Source organism: Patagioenas fasciata, chromosome 6 (assembly GCF_037038585.1).
Source record: "Patagioenas fasciata isolate bPatFas1 chromosome 6, bPatFas1.hap1, whole genome shotgun sequence".
Taxonomy (NCBI): Eukaryota; Metazoa; Chordata; class Aves; order Columbiformes; family Columbidae; genus Patagioenas; species Patagioenas fasciata.
The window spans coordinates 13,992,412-13,998,411 of NC_092525.1; positions in this window are offsets into that span (position 1 = coordinate 13,992,412).

The following is a 6,000-nucleotide window of genomic DNA, read 5'->3' on the forward strand; positions in this document are numbered from 1 at the left end:
GTAAAAGCTAGATGTAAGAGCCAGCATTTTCTCCCCATTCTCCACGGAAAGCACATGGGGTGTCCTCACCCTCAAACCTCTGTTTGCTGAGTAGGAGCAGCCAGATTTCAGCCTGAGGGCAGCACAGAGGAACATGGGATGACTGGCGGAAAAACAGGGGGTTTTCCTTTTTTTCCCCCCCACACTCTTGCAGTCCCAGCTTTCCCCAAGAATTTTCTTCCAAATTACCTCCACCATGATACCACAACACCGATTGATTTGGGATTTGCAGGCGGGATCACACTCATTGCATCGCAGTGGCACTGTCAGGCAAAACCCTATCTTATAATAATGATGTTGTAAGACCATACATATTATAACTTCAGAGCTTAAATTTTCACCTTACTGGTGCAGGGAGACACTTTCCCTGGTGATCCTTAGAAACAAGCACTCAGTCTCTGCAGAATTAAAAGTTTCAAATAATAAAAACAATATCCTTAGCACTCAGGTGTACGAAGAGGAAACTGGAAAAAACACCAATCGGGAAAATGCTGTCTTTGTGCTGCCAAGCTGCTCCAGCAGAACAAAAATTAAGCATTTCTTATCCATTTCGCAGCTGCCCCTCCAAACTTTGGGAGGTTTTGAACAAAGTAAAATGTCTTTCGTGGACAAGTCAGGTCTCCTGGGAAAGCTGGAAAGGATCTCTAGAGACCATGAGACACACATATATATATATATATATATGTATACTACATAAATATATATCACACTTCCACTTGGCTGCTGGCTAATATTTTTAGGTTTCTAGCCAAGAGGTGATTGCTAGATGTTTCCAACCTGTTTTCTAGCAACCATACAAATTTATACTGGGAACCTGCAAGGGTTCAACCAGTGCCACATGAAGAGGCTGAGAGCAGCCCCAGCTTCTCAGGCTGCTGTTTCCAGCCAAACTGGGAGGATTTGGGTCACAAGGAAGACTCAGGAGCTTGACTTGCATAAAAGTAACTGCAACTTGTGATGCTTGTGTTTGAGATGAGTGGAAATGCTGTACCAGTCCATGCTAGGAAAGGAGATGCAAGAAATATTACCAGCAACATCAGGCTTCAAGCAAAAATGGTTTAAAATGGACAGCTGGGGAACAGCAATTTAAAGGGAAAAAGGAGAAGAGTTGGAAGAGGAGAGAGCCAGGGGAAGGAGCTGGGAAATGAAAACTGAAGGAAGGAAAAACAAAGATAAAAGGACCAGTGGGCTGAAAAAAAGGGAAAGAAAAGGGTAACCCTTTAACCACATAGCTTCTAGCAAAGAGATTTCTATTTTAAAAGGATTCATAGCTTTCTTGGAAAGCCAGGGTCTGTGCCACAGGACCACTGTGGAGCCCACAGGACTATGAGGAGCAGACGGCACACGCCGTAGATAACATTGTCAGAGCTGAAGGGACACCGCTATCACTTTAAAAAATCGTATTTTTCCACTTTAAGAGATTTCACCGCTGTTGTCACAGTAACAAGATTAGGTGGAAAACATTTTTCTTCGTGCCCTCTGGGTGTCTGTGTGGTAATTTGGGGCTCTGCTCACAGCCAGTCCCCCCCACACCAAACCCAATAGATTAGAGTAATTAGCCAAACCTCATCAGAAATCTTTATAACCTAGGAGGAGAAATTCAGGTGGTTTCAGTACCTGAAGCTATTTTAGGTCATTTATGTGGTTTCTAATTGGTTCCAATAAGAGATTATTTTTATTTTTTTTTTTAATTGCATTGATAGGAAGCTTTGTTCTTCTCTGAGCCCTCTAGAAACATGAGATATATGTATACATACACTAATTTTGTGGAGGTGTCTTAAGCACCATGTCACAGCACATGGGAGTTTGAAAAGTCAAGAGAAAAAAGTGAAACGGGCTGGCCTCTTCTCACATCTGCGTGGTAGAAATGCAAGTAGTAAATGAGCTACATAAAACGTGAAAACTCCTCTTCAATATTCACTACAGTGCAAACATCAGTCCTGAGCACGCTGCCAGGGTTTGAGACATTTGACAGTGTATTATGTGTCACACACGGACCAAGGAAATTAAAACCACCCAGGAAACCCCAGAGCTCAGGTTCCCAGGCTGGCTTAGCACCTGCACCAGCATGGGGAGAGCCCTCAGCCTACACAGCAGCTAATTAACTAATTAGCTTGAGCACTCCTGCCAGGCTTACAGGGAAGGAGGGGCGGCATTTGGGACCTTCCCAGGCCAGGGACATCCCCATGTGGGGAAGGTGGTGGCTCTCAAAGCAGCTGAGATGTCTCTGCTCCCACTCGCAGCTGCTGTGTTAGCACCATCGTGTGGATTTGATCCGGCTGGCACAGCATCACTGCACGTTTCCCCACAACCAGTTTGATGTGCTTGAATTTTCACCGAGCATTTTGCACCTTTCTTCCCCGCATTAGGTAGTTTCCAGCTCCAATGGACCAAGCCATCCCTCCCCACCACCCCCCACACATCCACAGCCATGTTTAGCAACATCCTGACATGCCTATTAATTTTTTGAGACTTAGGCAAGAATAGTAATTGCATTCCGAAGGCATTCAGCACGCAGCAAATTAAGAAAAACCATTCTACACTCCGCATCGTACCCAACGAATAGGCAGAGCTACAAAAAGCTGTTACTTGTGGAAATCAAAGCGCGTCTGTGCAAAGCGCTGTACAACTCCCCGGTCTCGCTGCAACGCAACAGTAACTCCAACCTCCTGCATGAGCTCCTGGTACAAAGCAAGCCCCAAAAAACTTTGAAGTCTTCCCCTTACTTCATTCCCACTTCACCAAAACCTCTTAACTCTTGGCTGTGAATACTAAGTCCTTGCTGCTTGCATCCCCCACACCTAAAGGAAAGGCTGTGCTGCTCCTGCATCCCATCCTGGCGAGCTCCGCCACAGCATCTCACCCACTTGTCCCACCTCAGGAAGGAACTGGGATGCACAAGGGCCAACAAAGACCCAACAGCTAAACGCAACCACGTCGAGGATGTCAAAGCTTTCAGTATTCAGGTCCTCTCATTTCTCTGTGCAACACCCCTTATGTTTTCCCAGCCATAAAATTGATGTTTATCTCACTGCTAACTGCCTTACAGAGATCATTACACATTGCAAATTCAACCATTTGCAGATAAAACGAGCACGAGCAGCCGGGAAACTGTCATACCGCCCCTGTCGCCTCGCTACATTGCAATACTTTACAACCTTTAAGCTGAAAATTAACATATAAAACCAAGAGGTCTGGAAATATTCACCAGGCAAACACTGAAAACCAAGCAGAGGTAATTCCTCCACCCGCCCCACACCACTCCCTGCTCAACCAGGGAAAATTAATTTTTAAGTGAGATGAATTCTGAAGCTATTCTTGTGACATTAAGCAAGAAACACAAGAGGAGGTTATTCTTCCTTGTCTAAAATCTCCTGGTTATACGAAATGTCCCTCAAGATCTGTGTCTGCTGGAAAATTCAGAGGGAATGGAAGGCAAAGAGGGGGTTGCAGATGCCAAAACAAGCCTCAGGAGAAGCACCAACAGCTACAACTGCTGCATCTTGTGGCATAGATGGCACAAATGAGCAGGGAAGGGGTGCTGAGCTCATGTCTGGATGGGACCACGCAGCCAGGACTACCAGCCCTGGTGCCCTCAGAGATCTCCACCTCACCCCACAAACCTTCAGGCTCCTTCACAGGTGGCCATGGAGGGAATTAGCCGGACCCAGACCCTTTCCCAGGATCTCCAGCAAGTGCTGGCATGAGGAAAACTGATAGCTTGGAAATGTCTAGCCCAAGATATTCCAGGGAGTCCTTTTGAAAAGATTGCCACCTTGTGTCTTGTCTTTTCAGACACCTGAATATCGGTTGCTTTCATATTTGAAACCATGGGACTCATTCAGGAGCTTTGTTACACACAATCAGGGACAATAAAGACCCTTAACAGTTACAGATGGCTTCACCATGTCCTGTTCTTAGTGCTGCCTTGTAGAGTCGGACAGTGATGTTTCCCTCATCTTTTTTCATCTCAGTTTACAACTCCTGTAGCATGAAATGCCACTTATGCCCTCCACAGTTACATATACCACGTCCTTCAAGGCCAGTAAATCACGGTCTCCAGTCACATCAAATTTTGAAAAATAAAACTAAATTACTGTTGTTCTCTAAGGCAAGAAGCTGCAAAATTGAGCAAAAAAGAGCTCTGTTTAAAGCCAGAAACCTGGCCAGCAGCTTCTCATGGTGCGTGGGGCCAAGGATCACCGAAAACATTTATGTGAAAGTGAGAAGTCTGATAAAAGGGAGCCCAGGGGACCTTTTGTGCCACCCCAACAAGCTGCATCCATAGGTACTTCTACAGTCCAACAGCAACAGTTAAAATTGTTCCAGATTTTCAGGATTTCTCTATATAAGCTGAGCCTCAAGTCCCCTGCAGGCAGGATGCAGAAAGCTGAGAGCAGGACAGAGCCAGGCTCCAGCAGCATTTATTCATTGAGGCTCAGTCCCTTGGCTGGATTTGTGCTTGGAAAGAAAACTGTGGAGCAGATAGGATCATCACTGCTTCTTTTAAAGGCTTTTCGTGCAGACAAAAGTTAGAGAAATACTAACACAGCAGGGTTTCGCTGGGCTGAGCCCATCTGGGTTCACTCAAAGTGCTGGGCACCTCACCAGGGACTGGGGAAACTAAGGACAAAGAGCACACACAAAAAAATTGACCTCAAACCCACCCTTTACATTTTTCAGGGACACAGTGACTTGTCTTTTCCCTTCTGCAGCAGAGTTAAACTTTCATGACAGCCAAATTAACTTGGAGAAGGGCCAGGGCCAGACAGCAGCATGCTAGAATAAGAGCAGGGAAGACCCATACCATATCTCTGCTTGCTAATTCCCCTCCCCACATCCCACACAGCTCATTCACAGGGGGCTCAAATCGCTCCAGATCCACCATCACACCCTGCCACAGACACCAGGAGAACTCTTTTACCCCACACAACTCAGCAAAACCCTTGCAATGAGCACTGCTATTTTGGAAAATCCTATTCAAAAGTTTATTGCATGGTCTAAGCTCAGGAGGCTTCTTCACTTTGCAAGGTGACCTCACACCACATCGCATGAGCCCAGAGCATGAATAAGGAGCGAGCTCTTCATGTGGAACGATGTTGCCAAAGCAAGAAAGATCCAACCCACAAAAAAATATAGGAAAACTATGAACAGCCATGACAGAGACAAGGAAAAATGCAAAACATCTCACACCAGATCCTTAGCTGATAAAAAACCAACACACATAACATACAGCTCTGGGCTGGGATACACTTAGCCATCACTGAATGTTTAATGGCAGCATACGCATCAGTTATTCAGCAGCACAAGACAAAGCATTTTGTACCTCCTCTCCATGTGTTGTGCAATTAAAAGGCTTCTCATTCAGGCACACAGAGAAAAGTCAAGGGACTTTGGCTGTGAAACATCCATTATTCAAAAGTGTATCCATTATTCAAAGTTTTTCTTAAAATCCTATTGTCAGCTTGAAAGAAAAAAGAAAATGAGTTTTTGAAAGCTGTGCTCTGTTGATATTTCGTTCCAATTGCCGATTGTTAGTACTAAAACTCCAGACAGTTTGAAGAGCTGTAGAAATCCTTCACAGTTCCCCAGAAAGGCAACACCCTGTGGGGAGTCACAAGTTTCTTTCCCCTTCGCTTAACTCTGTTTAGCAAGGATGTGAAACACCCTGTCCAACCACATATTCCCTTCCCAAATTGCTCAGCTACCCCAGTGAGAGGCTTGACAAGCATTTATTCAGGAGAAAACAATAACAAATACTCAGCAAGCGGTAGCACAAACCCACCATTGCACCTGACCAGTTTACTGACATCCACAAGCTCGGCTGGATGGGCTGTGCAACCTCCTCACAGCCCATCAGAGTTTAAACATGGGGTATCAGGACAAGGCTGCACAAGTCCACATAGGAAAGGAATCTCAAGGGTGCTCCCACCACCCAGATGTGTGTGCAGAGGAGCAGCA